The 20,487-nt window shown below is 43.8% G+C and overlaps 7 non-coding genes and 1 pseudogene across 7 annotated transcripts; all 8 read left to right on the forward strand.

Moving 5' to 3' along the window:
- Nucleotides 1–380: 380 nt before the first annotated feature.
- LOC125734426 (5S ribosomal RNA) lies at nt 381–499 on the forward strand. Its single transcript, XR_007393738.1, has one exon. It is a non-coding gene; the product is annotated as a 5S ribosomal RNA (ribosomal RNA).
- Nucleotides 500–1,574: 1,075 nt separating this feature from the next.
- On the forward strand, nt 1,575–1,693 carry LOC125734553 (5S ribosomal RNA). Its single transcript, XR_007393861.1, has one exon. It is a non-coding gene; the product is annotated as a 5S ribosomal RNA (ribosomal RNA).
- Nucleotides 1,694–2,772: 1,079 nt separating this feature from the next.
- Nucleotides 2,773–2,891, forward strand: LOC125735164 (5S ribosomal RNA). The gene has a single exon (XR_007394463.1). It is a non-coding gene; the product is annotated as a 5S ribosomal RNA (ribosomal RNA).
- Nucleotides 2,892–3,971: 1,080 nt separating this feature from the next.
- LOC125731969 (5S ribosomal RNA) lies at nt 3,972–4,080 on the forward strand (annotated as a pseudogene).
- Nucleotides 4,081–5,157: 1,077 nt separating this feature from the next.
- LOC125733752 (5S ribosomal RNA) lies at nt 5,158–5,276 on the forward strand. The gene has a single exon (XR_007393089.1). It is a non-coding gene; the product is annotated as a 5S ribosomal RNA (ribosomal RNA).
- A 1,079-nt stretch (nt 5,277–6,355) lies between these two features.
- On the forward strand, nt 6,356–6,474 carry LOC125734684 (5S ribosomal RNA). The gene has a single exon (XR_007393987.1). It is a non-coding gene; the product is annotated as a 5S ribosomal RNA (ribosomal RNA).
- Nucleotides 6,475–12,289: 5,815 nt separating this feature from the next.
- LOC125735064 (5S ribosomal RNA) lies at nt 12,290–12,408 on the forward strand. Its single transcript, XR_007394363.1, has one exon. It is a non-coding gene; the product is annotated as a 5S ribosomal RNA (ribosomal RNA).
- Nucleotides 12,409–13,488: 1,080 nt separating this feature from the next.
- LOC125732473 (5S ribosomal RNA) lies at nt 13,489–13,607 on the forward strand. The gene has a single exon (XR_007391853.1). It is a non-coding gene; the product is annotated as a 5S ribosomal RNA (ribosomal RNA).
- The last annotated feature ends 6,880 nt before the right edge of the window (nt 13,608–20,487 follow it).

Genomic DNA, 20,487 nt, shown 5'->3' on the forward strand with positions numbered 1-20,487 from the left:
CACAAACATCCATGAACATCAATGACAGACAAAGCAAACTGGGGAGACCAGGACTTAAATACACGGAACAAGGCAGCAGGAAACAAGACACGACTGGGCAGGATCAGGAAATCACACGTGGGTAATTAGGGGGCGTGGCACACACGAGGAGCGGACGAGCCGGGCATGACAGATGCGGAAAGAATGGAATAATTGTGGTAGGCTGCCGGCTGAGTAGTTTGGTAAATGTTTGGTGTGGGTCCGGCGCTGCCGATTGGATGGTGGGGCTGCAGTGTGAGTCAGATAAAAAAAAAAAAAAGAACATTAGTAGGATCCAATGGGACCAACTGGCATGTATAGAGGCGTGTAATGCAAAAGGGCTGTTTTTGGTAGCATCTCTCGCTTATGGCCATACCACCCTGAACGCGCCCGATCTCGTCTGATCTCGGAAGCTAAGCAGGGTAGGGTGTGGTTAGTACTTGGATGGGAGACCTCCTGGGAATACCAGGTGCTGTAAGCTTTTCTCACTTTTACTTTATACAGGGGGCGCTCCACTTCACGATTAATTTAAATCTATCACTCCCCTTCCATTTTACTATTTTATATATATATATATATTTCTCTCATTCATAAAGGCAGCTTTTACACACCGTTTTACTATAAATACTTCCTGGTAATTCTAGGTGCTGTAAGCTGTTCGTGCCTTTATTCCACCAGGCCGCGATCTTCTCACAAACTTGAAGACTGTCACTCCCCATTCACGTTTTACAACTTATTGTTAATGATAAAGAGACAGCTTTTTACAGACAGTTTTAAACAAAGTACTGATATTATTCCTCTTCAACTGACCGCTTTGTTTTCTATGCAAAAACCACTTCGCCACAGAAGACTCGATATTATTGGCATAGCAAGTTCTGCTCTTCTCCTTTCAAAACTTGCTAAAAGCTGTATTTAAAAGAACAGATTGGCCGGGGTAATTCACACCCTTCAATGCCAGCTTAATGTTTAGGTTAGTGGGAATCACAGAGGAATTAGGGATGGAAACTTCTTTGCTGGTGGTAGAAGCGGTCTGGTGAATTTTTAGAGAGAAGAGGCCGTCGATGTTTGAATGTAGAAAATTGTTCTGGCTGCAGCCTGCAGTATGGACTTGTTGGTGTGTGTAGCTCCCAGTGTTCTGACAGCGCGACGTTTTGGGGAAGCATGTGATTCAGCAGCTACCAGTGGGCTTCGTGCGGCGGAGATTTTGTGGCTGTTAGCGGAGTTGATAACAGAGGGTCGTTAAGAGAAGCCTGCATGCAGTAGGCAAAGGAGTAATGTTTGCCGGCGGGGGACGTGCGGCGATTAACCTGTGCGGTAGTGAAAAGGAGTTAAAAAGAAGGAAGTGTGCGGATGCGGAAAGAATGGAATAATTGTGGTAGGCTGCCGGCTGAGTAGTTTGGTGAATGTTTGGTGTGGGTCCGGCGCTGCCGATTGGATGGTGGGGCTGCAGTGTGAGTCAGATAAAAAAAAAAAAGAACATTAGTAGTATCCAATGGGACCAACTGGCATGTATAGAGGCGTGTAATGCAAAAGGGCTGTTTTTGGTAGCATCTCTCGCTTACGGCCATACCACCCTGAACACGCCTGATCTCGTCTGATCTTGGAAGCTAAGCAGGGTAGGGTCTGGTTAGTACTTGGATGGGAGACCACCTGGGAATACCAGGTGCTGTAAGCTTTTCTCACTTTTACTTTATACAGGGGGCGCTCCACTTCACGATTAATTTAAATCTATCACTCCCCTTCCATTTTACTATTTTATATATATATTTTTTTTTTTCTCTCATTCATAAAGGCAGCTTTTAGAAACCGTTTTACTCTAAATACTTCCTGGTAATTCTAGGTGCTGTAAGCTGTTCGTGCCTTGATTCCACCAGGGCGCGATCTTCTCACAAACTTGAAGACTGTCACTCCCCATTCACGTTTTACAACTTATTGTTAATGATAAAGAGACAGCTTTTTACACACAGTTTTAAACAAAGTACTGATATTATTCCTCTTCAACTGACCGCTTTGTTTTCTATGCAAAAACCACTTCGCCACAGAAGACTCGATATTATTGGCATAGCAAGTTCTGCTCTTCTCCTTTCAAAACTTGCTAAAAGCTGTATTTAAAAGAACAGATTGGCCGGGGTAATTCACACCCTTCAATGCCAGCTTAATGTTTAGGTTAGTGGGAATCACAGAGGAATTAGGGATGGAAACTTCTTTGCTGGTGGTAGAAGCGGTCTGGTGAATTTTTAGAGAGAAGAGGCCGTCGATGTTTGAATGTAGAAAATAGTTCTGGCTGCAGCCTGCAGTATGGACTTGTTGGTGTGTGTAGCTCCCAGTGTTCTGACAGCGCGACGTTTTGGGGAAGCATGTGATTCAGCAGCTACCAGTGGGCTTCGTGCGGCGGAGATTTTGTGGCTGTTAGCGGAGTTGATAACAGAGGGTCGTTAAGAGAAGCCTGCATGCAGTAGGCAAAGGAGTAATGTTTGCCGGCGGGGGACGTGCGGCGATTAACCTGTGCGGTAGTGAAAAGGAGTTAAAAAGAAGGAAGTGTGCAGATGCGGAAAGAATGGAATAATTGTGGTAGGCTGCCGGCTGAGTAGTTTGGTGAATGTTTGGTGTGGATCCGGCGCTGCCGATTGGATGGTGGGGCTGCAGTGTGAGTCAGATAAAAAAAAAAATAAAACCAGGAGTAGGATCCAATGGGACTAACTGGCATGTATAGACGCGTGTAATGCAAAAGGGCTGTTTTTGGTAGCATCTCTCGCTTATGGCCATACCACCCTGAACACGCCCGATCTTGTCTGATCTCGGAAGCCAAGCAGGGTAGGGTCTGGTTAGTACTTGGATGGGAGACCTCCTGGGAATACCAGGTGCTATAAGCCTTTCTCACTTTTACTTTATACAGGGGGCGCTCCACTTCACGATTAATTTAAATCTATCACTCCCCTTCCATTTTACTATTTTATATATATATATTTTTTTTTTCTCTCATTCCTAAAGGCAGCTTTTAGAAACCGTTTTACTCTAAATACTTCCTGGTAATTCTAGGTGCTGTAAGCTGTTCGTGCCTTTATTCCACCAGGGAGCGATCTTCTCACAAACTTGAAGACTGTCACTCCCCATTCACGTTTTACAACTTATTGTTAATGATAAAGAGACAGCTTTTTACACACAGTTTTAAACAAAGTACTGATATTATTCCTCTTCAACTGACCGCTTTGTTTTCTATGCAAAAACCACTTCGCCACAGAAGACTCGATATTATTGGCATGGCAAGTTCTGCTCTTCTCCTTTCAAAACTTGCTAAAAGCTGTATTTAAAAGAACAGATTGGCCGGGGTAATTCACACCCTTCAATGCCAGCTTAATGTTTAGGTTAGTGGGAATCACAGAGGAATTAGGGATGGAAACTTCTTTGCTGGTGGTAGAAGCGGTCTGGTGAATTTTTAGAGAGAAGAGGCCGTCGATGTTTGAATGTAGAAAATTGTTCTGGCTGCAGCCTGCAGTATGGACTTGTTGGTGTGTGTAGCTCCCAGTGTTCTGACAGCGCGACGTTTTGGGGAAGCATGTGATTCAGCAGCTACCAGTGGGCTTCGTGCGGCGGAGATTTTGTGGCTGTTAGCGGAGTTGATAACAGAGGATCGTTAAGAGAAGCCTACATGCAGTAGGCAAAGGAGTAATGTTTGCTGGCGGGGGACGTGCGGCGATTAACCTGTGCGGTAGTGAAAAGGAGTTAAAAAGAAGGAAGTGTGCGGATGCGGAAAGAATGGAATAATTGTGGTAGGCTGCCGGCTGAGTAGTTTGGTGAATGTTTGGTGTGGGTCCGGCGCTGCCGATTGGATGGTGGGGCTGCAGTGTGAGTCAGATAAAAAAAAAAAAAAAACCAGGAGTAGGATCCAATGGGACTAACTGGCATGTATAGACGCGTGTAATGCAAAAGGGCTGTTTTTGGTAGCATCTCTCGCTTACGGCCATACCACCCTGAACAGGCCTGATCTCGGAAGCCAAGCAGGGTAGGGTCTGGTTAGTACTTGGATGGGAGACCTCCTGGGAATACCAGGTGCTGTAAGCCTTTCTCACTTTTACTTTATACAGGGGGCGCTCCACTTCACGATTAATTTAAATCTATCACTCCCCTTCCATTTTACTATTTTATATATATATATATATTTCTCTCATTCATAAAGGCAGCTTTTACACACCGTTTTACTATAAATACTTCCTGGTAATTCTAGGTGCTGTAAGCTGTTCGTGCCTTTATTCCACCAGGGCGCGATCTTCTCACAAACTTGAAGACTGTCACTCCCCATTCACGTTTTACAACTTATTGTTAATGATAAAGAGACAGCTTTTTACACACAGTTTTAAACAAAGTACTAATATAATTCCTCTTCAACTCCCTGCTTTGTTTTCTATGCAAAAACTACTTCGCCACAGAAGACTCGATATTATTGGCATAGCAAGTTCTGCTCTTCTACTTTCAAAACTTGCTAAAAGCTGTATTTAAAAGAACAGATTGGCCGGGGTAATTCACACCCTTCAATGCCAGCTTAATGTTTAGGTTAGTGGGAATCACAGAGGAATTAGGGATGGAAACTTCTTTGCTGGTGGTAGAAGCGGTCTGGTGAATTTTTAGAGAGAAGAGGCCGTCGATGTTTGAATGTAGAAAATTGTTCTGGCTGCAGCCTGCAGTATGGACTTGTTGGTGTGTGTAGCTCCCAGTGTTCTGACAGCGCGACGTTTTGGGGAAGCATGTGATTCAGCAGCTACCAGTGGGCTTCGTGCGGCGGAGATTTTGTGGCTGTTAGCGGAGTTGATAACAGAGGGTCGTTAAGAGAAGCCTGCATGCAGTAGGCAAAGGAGTAATGTTTGCCGGCGGGGGACGTGCGGCGATTAACCTGTGCGGTAGTGAAAAGGAGTTAAAAAGAAGGAAGTGTGCGGATGCGGAAAGAATGGAATAATTGTGGTAGGCTGCCGGCTGAGTAGTTTGGTGAATGTTTGGTGTGGGTCCGGCGCTGCCGATTGGATGGTGGGGCTGCAGTGTGAGTCAGATAAAAAAAAAAAAAAAACCAGGAGTAGGATCCAATGGGACTAACTGGCATGTATAGACGCGTCTAATGCAAAAGGGCTGTTTTTGGTAGCATCTCTCGCTTACGGCCATACCACCCTGAACACGCCTGATCTCGTCTGATCTCGGAAGCCAAGCAGGGTAGGGTCTGGTTAGTACTTGGATGGGAGACCTCCTGGGAATACCAGGTGCTGTAAGCCTTTCTCACTTTTACTTTATACAGGGGGCGCTCCACTTCACGATTAATTTAAATCTATCACTCCCCTTCCATTTTACTATTTTATATATATATATTTTTTTTTCTCTCATTCATAAAGGCAGCTTTTAGAAACCGTTTTACTCTAAATACTTCCTGGTAATTCTAGGTGCTGTAAGCTGTTCGTGCCTTTATTCCACCAGGGCGCGATCTTCTCACAAACTTGAAGACTGTCACTCCCCATTCACGTTTTACAACTTATTGTTAATGATAAAGAGACAGCTTTTTACACACAGTTTTAAACAAAGTACTAATATAATTCCTCTTCAACTCCCCGCTTTGTTTTCTATGCAAAAACCACTTCGCCACAGAAGACTCGATATTATTGGCATAGCAAGTTCTGCTCTTCTCCTTTCAAAACTTGCTAAAAGCTGTATTTAAAAGAACAGATTGGCCGGGGTAATTCACACCCTTCAATGCCAGCTTAATGTTTAGGTTAGTGGGAATCACAGAGGAATTAAGGATGGAAACTTCTTTGCTGGTGGTAGAAGCGGTCTGGTGAATTTTTAGAGAGAAGAGGCCGTCGATGTTTGAATGTAGAAAATTGTTCTGCTTGCAGCCTGCAGTATGGACTTGTTGGTGTGTGTAGCTCCCAGTGTTCTGACAGCGCGACGTTTTGGGGAAGCATGTGATTCAGCAGCTACCAGTGGGCTTCGTGCGGTGGAGATTTTGTGGCTGTTAGCGGAGTTGATAACAGAGGGTCGTTAAGAGAAGCCTGCATGCAGTAGGCAAAGGAGTAATGTTTGCCGGCGGGGGACGTGCGGCGATTAACCTGTGCGGTAGTGAAAAGGAGTTAAAAAGAAGGAAGTGTGCGGATGCGGAAAGAATGGAATAATTGTGGTAGGCTGCCGGCTGAGTAGTTTGGTGAATGTTTGGTGTGGGTCCGGCGCTGCCGATTGGATGGTGGGGCTGCAGTGTGAGTCAGATAAAAAAAAAAAAAAAACCAGGAGTAGGATCCAATGGGACTAACTGGCATGTATAGACGCGTGTAATGCAAAAGGGCTGTTTTTGGTAGCATCTCTCGCTTACGGCCATACCACCCTGAACACGCCCGATCTCGTCTGATCTCGGAAGCCAAGCAGCGTAGGGTCTGGTTAGTACTTGGATGGGAGACCTCCTGGGAATACCAGGTGCTGTAAGCCTTTCTCACTTTTACTTTATACAGGGGGCGCTCCACTTCACGATTAATTTAAATCTATCACTCCCCTTCCATTTTACTATTTTATATATATATATTTTTTTTTTCTCTCATTCATAAAGGCAGCTTTTAGAAACCGTTTTACTCTAAATACTTCCTGGTAATTCTAGGTGCTGTAAGCTGTTCGTGCCTTTATTCCACCAGGGCGCGATCTTCTCACAAACTTGAAGACTGTCACTCCCCATTCACGTTTTACAACTTATTGTTAATGATAAAGAGACAGCTTTTTACACACAGTTTTAAACAAAGTACTGATATTATTCCTCTTCAACTGACCGCTTTGTTTTCTATGCAAAAACCACTTCGCCACAGAAGACTCGATATTATTGGTGTTAGCAGAAATACATGCTACAGCAGTTATGGCGTGTAAAATGCTATACTAAACCGAATGTATACATCTTTTATGGAGGACTGACACACACACGTTAAACTCCTGTCTCTTTACCGTCAAGAAGAAAAAACTTTATTAACACTTTTACAACATCGGCTTAGCTCACAGCTGCCACCCATCGGTCATCAATACAAACTCTTTCACATATATACACTTCACAATTTGAGAGCACATTATTCATTTCTGTCAACATCCCCACTTGCTCTCACATTATCACCTTCAAAGAAAAATACAGTAGGTTCTATTTTCTCTTTACATCATATACACTCTCTTGTGTACATCTACTCTCCAAACATAAACTTTGCAAACTTAATCAACTTAAATGTTGTTGCAGGCTTTGTCATCACATCTGCTATCATTTGTTCAGTAGGGCAATAGATCAAACGTATTTTTCCATCATTCAATGATGACCTAACAAAATGGTATTTTATATCTACATGTTTGCATCTTTGTCTGCTTACCGGATTTTTCGCCAATGCAATCGCACCCTGATTATCTTCATATATCACAGGTGGTGCGTACTGATATCCATCAATACCTTCTAACAGCTGAACTAGGTACATGCATTCTTGTGTAGTTGCAGCTAAAGCCATATATTCTGCCTCACACGTAGACAGTGCCACAGTTGGTTGCTTTTTGGTTTTCCATGAAACCAAAGGACCGTTCACATTTAGGCTCACACAAAAACCTGTTGTGCTGCGTCTATCGGCTACATCGGCCGCCCAGTCCGCATCACTGTAAGCATAAATTCCCAGTTTGTCACTGTCACTTCTTCTGTAACACAACTCTTTTTCAGATGTGCCTTTTAGATATCTCAGTGTGTGTTTAACTGTACACCATTGCTCTTCTGTCGGTTCTGTAAAGTACTGAGACAGTTTACTAACAATAAAACTTAGATCTGGTCTTGTACATGTAGCTAGATAGATAAGGCTACCTACAACCTCTCTGTATTTCTTGACATGTTGCATCACTTCCGTATCACAATGGTAGCTCAAATTCTGTTCACAAGGAGTCATTCTTGGTTTACAATGTTGCATATCAAATCTTTCTAGAATTTTCTCCACATATCTCTTCTGCGACATTTTTACACATTCATGGTCTTGCTCAAAATCAATACCAAGAAAATGTTTCAGTCTGCCCATGTCTTTCATTTTAAATTTTCCAGTGAGCATTTCCTTCACAATCTTTAGTGCATTTTCGTCACTGGCAGCAATGATCAAGTCATCTACCCACACAACCATAATCACTTTCTCAGTTGTTGTTTCTTTAGTGTAAACACAATGATCCACCTGATTTTTTACAAATCCATTATCAATCAGAAATTCGTTTAACATTGTATTCCAGTTTCTTCCTGATTGTTTTAGACCATATAGTGATTTTTTCAGTTTACACACTAATTTCTTATTAGTTTTGCATTTGATCTCATAACCTTCTGGCTGTTCAATGTAGATCTCACAATCTATGGGTGCATGCAAGTAAGCAGTTTTCACATCCATCTGATGTAAGATCAGGTTATCCTGTACTGCTTTCTGCATTATTACCCTGATGCTAGTCATATTGGCAGTAGGAGAAAATGTTTCCTCATAGTCAATTCCCATTTTCTGATTGTATCCTTTGGCTACAAATCGTGCTTTGAATTTATCAGACCCATCAACATCTTTCTTAACTGCATATACCCATCTACCCCCCACTGCTTTCTTACCCTCAGGTAAGCTGGTTAAGGTAAATGTGTCATTATCTTTCAATGACTGCATTTCTTCATCCATTGCTTTACACCACTCTTTTGAGTTTGGTGAATTAACAGCTTCCCTAAATGAGAGGGGTACATTACATATAACTTTGTAACAGAAATCTATGTTAGTCAGAATTTGGTCATCATTCTCTTTTCCCAATACATAATCACTTAAATAAGCAGGTTTCTGTCTCACTCGAGAGGGGTATCGCCTGGGATTGTTATCGGTCTCATCTACCTGTGGTTGAGCCGCCTGTGGCTGTGTTTTCTCAGGAGCATTTACTGGAACCTGGTCTTGTGTATGCCCTGAACTCACACTGGTATTTTGTTTAGTCTTACTAACGCCGTTCAACATTTCCAAATCGTCATCAATGTCCGTCTGTGTTTCCCGCTCTACTTTAGTCTTGGTCATGAATTTCACCAATCTGTGTTTCTGTACCTTCCCATTTTGAGGATAGTAAACCATATAAGCTGGGCTATTTTTGTCATACCCAACAAAGATTCCTTTCTCACATTTTGGATCAAGCTTTCTTTTGTCCTGTTTATAGGCATAACACACTGACCCAAACTTCTGCATCCTAGAGAGATCAGGTCGCCTCCCTGTTAGTATTAAGTAAGGTGTCTGTCCTGTGCGTCTGTTATAGCATCTGTTTCTTATTACAGCTGCCGTCTGTACTGCATAGGTCCACAAATCTTTTGGCAATTCACTCTCTATCAACATGCACCGTGCCATATCAAACAATGTCCGCCAATTTCTCTCAGCAGTTCCATTCTGATGAGGCGAGTATGGAGCTGAGGTCTCATGTCTAATCCTATTTTTGCTGAGTAGAGTTTGGTAATTCCTTCCTGTGAACTCTGTACCGTTATCTGACCTAATGCGTTTAATTGTCCCATATGGGGCAGTATCTGCAAGAAATTTTTCTGTTGCAGACGTTGTGTCACTCTTATTTTTCAAAAAGTATACAAAAATCGTACTGGAGTAATCATCAGTGAATGACAATGCAAATCTGTACCCATCTCTAGACTCCGGCTCTATTGGACCAGCCAAATCGGTGTGCACTAACTCAAGAGCTGTTTTGGCCCTTACATCTGGCTCCCTGTTACGCGTCTGAGCAAATTTTCCCTGGATACACACCTCACAGGGTAGTACTGGTTTGTCTGGTGTACCTTTGATTGTCATACCATCAACAACTCCCTGTAATTTCTGAATGTCATCATAATTACAGTGCCCCAAAATCTCATGCCATGTCTGCAGGTCATGACAACTCTTACAATGATCAACACACTCATCATTCAGTGTTTGTAAATAGTACAGTCTGTTCTGTTCATTAATTAGGAATGTTGTACCATCTCTATGTTGAAGGATGTCTTTCCCTTGTTTGAAGATAATAGTTGCTCCATTGGCTGTGGCTGCTTTTACAGAAAAGATGTCCTGTGGGTATGTGGGGATGTACAACGCCTGTCTCAACGTCGTGGTCTGGCGTTGTCCTTTGCTGTCAATCAAGCTGAGCTCTGCATCACCCCTGCGCTCTGCCACCCCATTGCATCTTGTGCCATCGGCCAGCTCTATACAGTGTGTCTCAGCGTGGAAGCTATCGTCAAACTTCTTGAACTTCGTTATATCCGTGATGATATGTGAGGTTGCCCCCGTATCTACCATCAGACCAGTCAGCTTTATGTCGCGCCTTGGTTGGACCTCTGCGTTTCCCTCGCTCATACGGAATGCGTATTCCTTGCTACTCATCTCCTCTGAGACTTGTCTTGCATTGTCGCTTCGCTGTTTCCGTCTGCAGTTCGCGTCGCGGTGCGTGGAGTTTTTACACCGGCTGCACCACTGTTTGCGTCGACATGCTTTTGCCATGTGTCCTTTTATACCGCATCTGAAGCACACTATATCGGTACTCTCGGTTCCCCGATCACTCGTACTCACCGAAGCAGGTTTTGCACTCGGCTGTATCCGCGCTTTCATCACGTTGTCGTCAGACGTTGCAACGCGCATTTTCTCTGTGTCTTCATAACTCCGTAATCTGGTTTTAAATTCAGCAAAAGGAATCGGTACTTCGCTTTGCGTGATATGGATCGCGAATGGTTTAAATGATTCAGGCAGTCCCTTTAGAATCATTGCTACTAATAGTCCATCACTCAGTGTTTCACCAGCGTTTCTCAGTGCCGTGATGGCCGACTCTGCCCGTATGATGTAGTCGATCACACTTTCGCTGCTTAACTTTCGGAGTGAAGTTAGTTCAGTATACAGACTAATTACACGCGGCTTCCCTTTGCCTGCATAGTAGTCCCGCAGTATTTGTAACGCTTTTCGTCCATCGTCTGTTGCTTCTCGCATCACCAACGATAAACTCTTATCATCCAGGAATTGGATTAATTCAGCATATGCCTCCGCATTTTTCTGATCGTCCTCTTCCTCATCCTCGTCGTGGATGGGCCCTCTTAAAATGGTATCCTTCAGTCCTTGCAGCCGAAGATGGCCCAAAAATTTTGTCTCCCACAGTTCATAATTACGCTCATCTCCATTAAAGATTAGTCGGGACCAGCGACTACTTGACTCGGTTACCCGTCCGCTCATGGTTCTAGTATATCACGTAACGAAAACGCACTCGGTATGTTGCCACGGTTTTCTTAGCGAGAAAAATAATCGTTGAAAACCTTTTCATTTGCTCTGGGCCCATAACCTGTTAGCAGAAATACATGCTACAGCAGTTATGGCGTGTAAAATGCTATACTAAACCGAATGTATACATCTTTTATGGAGGACTGACACACACACGTTAAACTCCTGTCTCTTTACCGTCAAGAAGAAAAAACTTTATTAACACTTTTACAACATCGGCTTAGCTCACAGCTGCCACCCATCGGTCATCAATACAAACTCTTTCACATATATACACTTCACAATTTGAGAGCACATTATTCATTTCTGTCAACAATTGGCATAGCAAGTTCTGCTCTTCTCCTTTCAAAACTTGCTAAAAGCTGTATTTAAAAGAACAGATTGGCCGGGGTAATTCACACCCTTCAATGCCAGCTTAATGTTTAGGTTAGTGGGAATCACAGAGGAATTAGGGATGGAAACTTCTTTGCTGGTGGTAGAAGCGGTCTGGTGAATTTTTAGAGAGAAGAGGCCGTCGATGTTTGAATGTAGAAAATTGTTCTGGCTGCAGCCTGCAGTATGGACTTGTTGGTGTGTGTAGCTCCCAGTGTTCTGACAGCGCGACGTTTTGGGGAAGCATGTGATTCAGCAGCTACCAGTGGGCTTCGTGCGGCGGAGATTTTGTGGCTGTTAGCGGAGTTGATAACAGAGGGTCGTTAAGAGAAGCCTGCATGCAGTAGGCAAAGGAGTAATGTTTGCCGGCGGGGGACGTGCGGCGATTAACCTGTGCGGTAGTGAAAAGGAGTTAAAAAGAAGGAAGTGTGCGGATGCGGAAAGAATGGAATAATTGTGGTAGGCTGCTGGCTGAGTAGTTTGGTGAATGTTTGGTGTGGGTCCGGCGCTGCCGATTGGATGGTGGGGCTGCAGTGTGAGTCAGATAAAAAAAAAAAACCAGGAGTAGGATCCAATGGGACTATCTGGCATGTATAGACGCGTGTAATGCAAAAGGGCTGTTTTTGGTAGCATCTCTCGCTTACGGCCATACCACCCTGAACACGCCCGATCTCGTCTGATTTTGGAAGCTAAGCAGGGTAGGGTCTGGTTAGTACTTGGATGGGAGACCACCTGGGAATACCAGGTGCTGTAAGCTTTTCTCACTTTTACTTTATACAGGGGGCGCTCCACTTCACGATTAATTTAAATCTATCACTCCCATTCCATTTTACTATTTTATATATATATATATTTTTTTCTCTCATTCATAAAGGCAGCTTTTAGAAACCGTTTTACTCTAAATACTTCCTGGTAATTCTAGGTGCTGTAAGCTGTTCGTGCCTTTATTCCACCAGGGCGCGATCTTCGCACAAACTTGAAGACTGTCACTCCCCATTCACGTTTTACAACTTATTGTTAATGATAAAGAGACAGCTTTTTACACACAGTTTTAAACAAAGTACTGATATTATTCCTCTTCAACTGACCGCTTTGTTTTCTATGCAAAAACCACTTCGCCACAGAAGACTCGATATTATTGGCATAGCAAGTTCTGCTCTTCTCCTTTCAAAACTTGCTAAAAGCTGAATTTAAAAGAACAGATTGACCGGGGTAATTCACACCCTTCAATGCCAGCTTAATGTTTAGGTTAGTGGGAATCACAGAGGAATTAGGGATGGAAACTTCTTTGCTGGTGGTAGAAGCGGTCTGGTGAATTTTTAGAGAGAAGAGGCCGTCGATGTTTGAATGTAGAAAATTGTTCTGGCTGCAGCCTGCAGTATGGACTTGTTGGTGTGTGTAGCTCCCAGTGTTCTGACAGCGCGACGTTTTGGGGAAGCATGTGATTCAGCAGCTACCAGTGGGCTTCGTGCGGCGGAGATTTTGTGGCTGTTAGCGGAGTTGATAACAGATGGTCGTTAAGAGAAGCCTGCATACAGTAGGCAAAGGAGTAATGTTTGCCGGCGGGAGACGTGCGGCGATTAACCTGTGCGGTAGTGAAAAGGAGTTAAAAAGAAGGAAGTGTGCGGATGCGGAAAGAATGGAATAATTGTGGTAGGCTGCCGGCTGAGTAGTTTGGTGAATGTTTGGTGTGGGTCCGGCGCTGCCGATTGGATGGTGGTGCTGCAGTGTGAGTCAGATAAAAAAAAAAAAAAAAACCAGGAGTAGGATCCAATGGGACTAACTGGCATGTATAGACGCGTGTAATGCAAAAGGGCTGTTTTTGGTCGCGTCTTTCGCTTATGGCCATACCACCCTGAACACGCCCGATCTCGTCTGATCTCGGAAGCTAAGCAGGGTAGGGTCTGGTTAGTACTTGGATGGGAGACCACCTGGGAATACCAGGTGCTGTAAGCTTTTCTCACTTTTACTTTATACAGGGGGCACTCCACTTCACGATTAATTTAAATCTATCACTCCCCTTCCGTTTTACTATTTTATATATATATAACTATATATTTTTTCTCTCATTCATAAAGGCAGCTTTTACACACCGTTTTACTCTAAATACTGCCTGGTAATTCTAGCTGCTGTAAGCTGTTCGTGCCTTTATTCCACCAGGGCGCGATCTTCTCACAAACTTGAAGACTGTCACTCCCCATTCACGTTTTACAACTTATTGTTAATGATAAAGAGACAGCTTTTTACACACAGTTTTAAACAAAGTACTGATATTATTCCTCTTCAACTGACCGCTTTGTTTTATATGCAAAAACCACTTCGCCACAGAAGACTCGATATTTTTGGCATAGCAAGTTCTGCTCTTCTCCTTTCAAAACTTGCTAAAAGCTGTATTTAAAAGAACAGATTGGCCGGGGTAATTCACACCCTTCAATGCCAGCTTAATGTTTAGGTTAGTGGGAATCACAGAGGAATTAGAGATGGAAACTTCTTTGCTGGTGGTAGAAGCGGTCTGGTGAATTTTTAGAGAGAAGAGGCCGTCGATGTTTGAATGTAGAAAATTGTTCTGACTGCAGCCTGCAGTATGGACTTGTTGGTGTGTGTAGCTCCCAGTGTTCTGACAGCGCGACGTTTTGGGGAAGCATGTGATATATTGTTATGTGGTACCTTGGGCGGAGCTTAATTCTCCGCTTCTGACGTCATAAGAGGAAGTAGCGTATCCTTGATGCTGATTGGTCGAGGGTTTATGCCCATATATGGTATCAATACATGCTTATGCCACGTGCTGCCGATAGGGGGCGATATGGTTTTGGGAGACTGCCGTTATGTCCATATATGGTATCAATACATGCTTATGCCACGTGTTGCCGATAGGGGGGTTTGGGAGATTAAACTTTAATAGAATAAAAATACATTACATGTATTTTATTAATGTGCTTTTTTAATTACGTTTTTAAGGAATAATAAAACATAGAGCAGGATGAAGGCAAGCTAGGGCATACACGTTCAGCGGGGTCGTCCGTCCGGCCCCGTGTTGTTAGTAAGCGCCGCGGCGTATTTTAAAAGAAAGCACCCAAATGTTTTAAAGAAGAAAGCACCAAGTGTGTTAAAGAAGAAAACCATTAGTGTTATTTTAAAATAAAAGCAGGGTGAATTTAAACAAACATGCCCGAAAGAAGCAGCAAATTTAAACAAGCGAAACCAATAAACATACAGCCCCGTCGTTTTAAAAGGAGAGCACTCATTACATTTAACCAACACGAAAGACTTTAGTTATATTTACCAGGTTGAAGAAAGCATGCAAGCGGCAAACTTTTAGAAGAAATAGGACGAAACGATCCTGGAGCTCCGACACATGCAACTACTCTGTTTGAACAACGCGGGGCGGAATGGACGATCGCTAGTCCGGCGTTTGGCGCATGCGCACCCACGCCGCCTCCCCTTTCAAAATGGCGACGCCGGCGGAGCGCCTGTTTTAGCAAATAAAACCCCTATAGCCGTAATGTTTTTAAGGAATGAAGCACTTTTCTGCCAATGTGAATAATAAAATAAAGCGGTCTGTGCATTTTCGACAGCAATAATCAAAGAATAACGCGGTTAATTCTTGTTTAAGCGAATGCATGCTCTCACTCTTGTGTGGCGCACGCGCGTAGATCCACACAGCATTTCCTTTATTGAGCCAGCTCGTTGCGTCAAGCAACTGTCAAATGGCGAACAATTGTCGCTGGACCAAGAATTCATGCATCTACCTTTGCAATGCAACTACCTTTTTTTTTCGGGTCGACAGGCAATACTTGGCAATGCCGTTAGGCAGGGGTTAGCTCATCAGAACAGCAGGATGTTGTGTAGGAACGGCTGAAATTTAGGCAGCAACAAATTCTTTCGTTATAGCGTTATTTTAAATTTGTATGGGTGTGATATATGCCATTTATGCAATGAGGTGGAATTAAACAACAGGGGATCCGACTGGTTCCACAAACAGCCGTATCACTAATGTGTTAAACAAAGAATAAAAAACCATTAATTACACATGCTTACGTATAAAATATATAAAAGTTTAAGGAATAAAGCACACGACAAACAGCCGCACCCCTAAACAAGGTGTAAAAACCGATCATTACCACAAATTATGATATTTAAGTATAAAAATAAATAAGTTGAGGACTAAAGCAGTTGACAAACTACCCCGTAAACAAGGATTAATGAATAAAATTATTTCAATGTGGATAAAGTAGACGTACGCGACTATTTAATAGGGGGGCAAAAGCACATTTTAAAAACTGGCAATAACTCGAACGGCGGTAAAGACGGGTCGCTAGCGCCACCCGGTGTCCACAGCATGTGGCCCCCACAGCGGGGAAGGGGCGGTCCAGCCCCCCCCCCCCCCCCCCCCCCCCAAAAAAAAAAGTTTCCCCTATATTAAGGCCGACGCTGTCGACCAAAAATACAGAAGAACTTGAAACGTTATCGACGAGCAGCTCACGACGCCAAAGATGGAAATGACAAACTGGAGGTATGTTAAATTTCTTTCGCCATACTTTAAAATTGTTTGAATTGTCGCTATTGTGAAAACATTTGCGATTACTTTTGACCAAGAATTTTCCACGGTGTCAAGCCCGAGTAAGCCCCGTGAAGCAGAGGATTGGAATAGCGGTAAGTTAACATCAATGATAAGCACATCAATGGATTTACTGTTTTAAAAAATTGTGGAAAGACTGAAAGTTTTATGTTCACTGTCGCAGATAAGGACGCCGACCTGTTAAGCACGCCGACGGTTATTTTCAGAGATAATCGTGAAGGGACTGTCCACGGACAACATAAGCGGAAAAGAACGGATAGTTTTAACGGTACGTGGAACAATACCCGCATCGTGGATTTTTGTGTATGAAATGCTTAAAGACTTGTCCTTCTCTTCCCCCCAAGACACTGCCGATGATGAATTGTTGATCGCTGCGGCTGAAAAAATTGAAGCAGGTCTAGCGACGGCAGAAACTTCAACCGACGGCGCTCAGAGCGAACCTGAAGAACAGTTGGAATCTACGCCGCCGGGTACTCCTACTACAGGGGTTGTGACCCCGGACCAAGGGTTCCCAGCAAGCGGTGATCCAGCGACCACATCCCGGGCCTTATCGGGGCCCCTGCAGAGGACGCAAGATTGGGATATTGACCAATTAACACCTTGGCAGTGGCCGGTTGCGAGCTCCCTGGACGGCGCTGTATCCCGGGCCGAGAGGCTGAAGGGGCTCAAGGTAGCTTTTTTCCTTTTTCAGGATCAAATGTGTGATTTTTTGGCGGATTTGTCTGATCAGATATAAAGAATAAGCACAGACATGGCAGAAAACTGGCGGCATTGGAGTTTTGACGGGGGTAGAAGCATGCATATAAATGATGACGATGGTGAAACGCCGCTGAACCCCGATCTGCTTCGGCTGATTGATGAACTGAATGACGGACCACCGGCTGAAATTAACCCCTACATGCTCGCCTTAATAAATTATTTAAATGAGAATGGTGCTCATGAAGCTGTTGAGGATATGGACTATGTTAATATGGGTGACGCTATAGACAATGTAGACGGGTGGCTACCAAATGCTGATGTGTCTATGAATGTGGAAATGGCTGACGACCACGCGGCTGACAGCGGACCGGACAACGATGTGCAAATGCTTGACGCTGATGACGGATCGGTCATGTACGCTGAACTGCATCAGATGATTGCTGAACTGAATGGTGAGCAACCAGGTGAATTTAACCCCATTTTACAAAACTTCTTAAATGATTTAAATGATGATGAAGATGGAGCGGCGGGGGACCCTGAAATTATGGACGTTGATAATGGGGAACAACAACAACATGGTGGGGGTGCAGCTGATGGTGATGTTAATGTAATACGCAGACCACAGTTTAACAACACCGAAATAAGGCAACGCTTTCATTTTGAGGGGATTGAACATGATGACATAGTAGATGTCTACAGGTCTGTTATACAGACATTCCAAAATTTGGTAGACAGAGTTAACGCTTTAGCGGGGCCTGGTGATATCATACAGGTGGAACTGCAGGGGAATTCAATAACCAATACCATAGCTATACATGTTCGAGGCGAGATCGATCTAAATGATCTGCTATCGATGGTAGACAACCTTTCACAGAGTAGTGCCGAGGTTTTTAGCGATGAAACGCTGGAGCTGGTCGTGCAGATTATTCATAATCGAAATGGTGGCGCGGCCAAACGACAGAAATTAACAAAACTTTTAAAATCTGAAATTTTGCAAAAGAAGCTCAGGTGCCTTATTGTTTCTGAAAACTCTGGAAATAATATGTGCTTTGCTTACTGTGTAGTCCGCCTCTTAAACCCTGACATGTCACATGAGATTGCGGAGATAGAAGCTAAACGTTTGCAGGAATCAGTCGGGCTAACTGTGGCCGACATGGTTTCATTCTCAAACATAGCAGAGTTTGAGCGAATGCTTGGGGTCAAAATCGTTGTGTGGTACCGCTGTGACAAGTCTGACATTTTTAAGAAATTTCAGACAAACCCCGAGCCTCGTAATAAAACAATCTTTCTGTACCTTCAAGATCAGCATTATTTCGGAATAAAAAGCTTGACGTCGTTTTTTGGGGAATCGTACGTCTGTGATTATTGTTATGCATCATTCAGTATTAAAACAGGGCACAAATGCGAGTATTACTGCAACGTGTGTCTCAGTCCCGAGTGCCATAAGCACCGCTCAGCATACATACATTGTGAGGACTGCGGGTCGTACTGTCGATCGCGGTATTGCTTCGAGCAGCACAAAATCTCAAAACAGCAACCAGGCAGCACTGGTGTACGCAGCTTGTGCGACACAGTCAAGTATTGTGACAAGTGTAACAATCGGTACACCGTCACTAAAAATAATCAAAAGGGTCATAAATGTAAACCAAATACCAGATGCGCTTTTTGTAAGGAGGACTTGACCCCTGACTGTACGCATCAGTGTTTTATCGAGCCAGTAAAGAGAGAGGACTTGACAGACCGATATGTGTTTTACGACTTTGAATGTAGACAAGATGAGGGGACGCACATTGCTAATTACATCTGCTGCATTGACTTTGAGGGCAATTGTTGGACCGCTAAGGGGGATGGCTGTGTGGCGGAATTTTTCAAAAAGTACCGCAACCGTAAATACAAGGGGTACACATTTATAGCGCACAACTCTAAAGGCTATGACAGTTACCTGCTCATGAAATATTTAGTTGAGAATGGTATCACACCCAACATTATTACACAGGGCAGCAAACTGCTCTGTGTGACAGACGAGGACTTTAGCCAAAGATACATTGACTCCCTCTGCTTTCTGCCCATGAAGCTGAGCGCATTCCCCGCCGCTTTGGGTTTTGAGAGTGAAAAGAAGGGCTATTTCCCACATTTTTGGAACACCGTAGAAAATCAAAATTACGTCGGTCCCTACCCACCACCAGAGGCATACGGGTTGCAAACCATGATGGAGAAGGACAAGAGAGAGTTTATGGAGTGGTACGGTACTGTTGCGAGCGAGGTGTTTGACTTTAGAAAAGAAATGGCAGAGTACTGTAAAAATGATGTTGTCATCTTGAGAGAGGGCTGTCTCAGGTTCAGGGGTGAGATTATAAACAGCTGTAATCTAGACCCTTTTCAATGTGTCACCATTGCCTCTGTGTGCATGAAACAGTTTTGCATGAGTTTTTTGCCTGAAAATACCGTCGCGCTGACCACTCCAGATAATTACATCAAGCGACAAAAGGCATACTCCACGCCATCTATCCAGTGGCTGGAATACATCGCACATAGCGAAAAACTAGAGATACAACACGCGCTCTGTAGAGGGGAGGTGAAAATGGGTCCCTACTACCTCGACGGCTATGCCGAAATCGACGGGTGTCGTACGGCGTACGAATTTGCTGGGTGTTTTTTTCACGGGTGCCCAGAATGCTTTGATTCTAACACACTTAACCCCGTAACAAAACTTCGTTTTGGGGACATGCATCAGCAGTTTCAGGATAAAATATTTGCCCTTAAACACACGTACAACCTCAATGTACATGTTATTTGGGAACACCAGTGGGACAAAATGAAGGCTGAAAGTGCAAGTGTACAGGCGTTCTTGAGGGAATTTGACTTTCCAGAGCGCATCGACCCTCGGGACGCACTGTTTGGCGGCAGAACTAACGCCTTGCAATTGCACTACAAAGCAGAGAGCGACGAGCGTATAGATTATTACGACTTCACGAGCCTTTATCCCTCTGTCAACAAGTTTAAGGAGTACCCGGTAGGCCACCCCGTGGTCATTTACCGCGATTTCGACAGTGTGGAAAACTATTTTGGGTTGATCAAAGCCAAGGTTTACCCACCGAGAGGTCTTTACCTGCCGGTTCTGCCTTACAGGTCCGGCGGTAAACTCATGTTCACACTTTGCAGAACATGCTGTGAAACTGAGACGCAGGGGGTCTGCAATCATACAGATGAGCAGAGAGCTCTGATCGGTACGTGGTGCAGTATCGAAATCAACAAGGCTGTTGAAAAGGGCTACAAAATTGCCAAGATTTACGAGGTCTGGCATTTCCCCGACAGGACAGACACACTCTTTGCTGACTATATTAACACCCATTTAAAGGGAAAACAGGAGGCTTCGGGCTATCCCTCTTGGGTAAAGAGTGCTGAGGATAAAGAGAGATACATTCAGACCTACTTTGAGAAGGAGGGCATCCGCTTGAACCCCGAAAACATCGGTGTGAACAAAGTAAAACGCCAAATTTCCAAATTGTTTTTAAACAGTCTTTGGGGAAAATTTGGTCAGAGGATAAATCAGGCAAG

The sequence above is a fragment of the Brienomyrus brachyistius genome, chromosome 2 (assembly GCF_023856365.1).
Source record: "Brienomyrus brachyistius isolate T26 chromosome 2, BBRACH_0.4, whole genome shotgun sequence".
NCBI classification, from domain to species: domain Eukaryota; kingdom Metazoa; phylum Chordata; class Actinopteri; order Osteoglossiformes; family Mormyridae; genus Brienomyrus; species Brienomyrus brachyistius.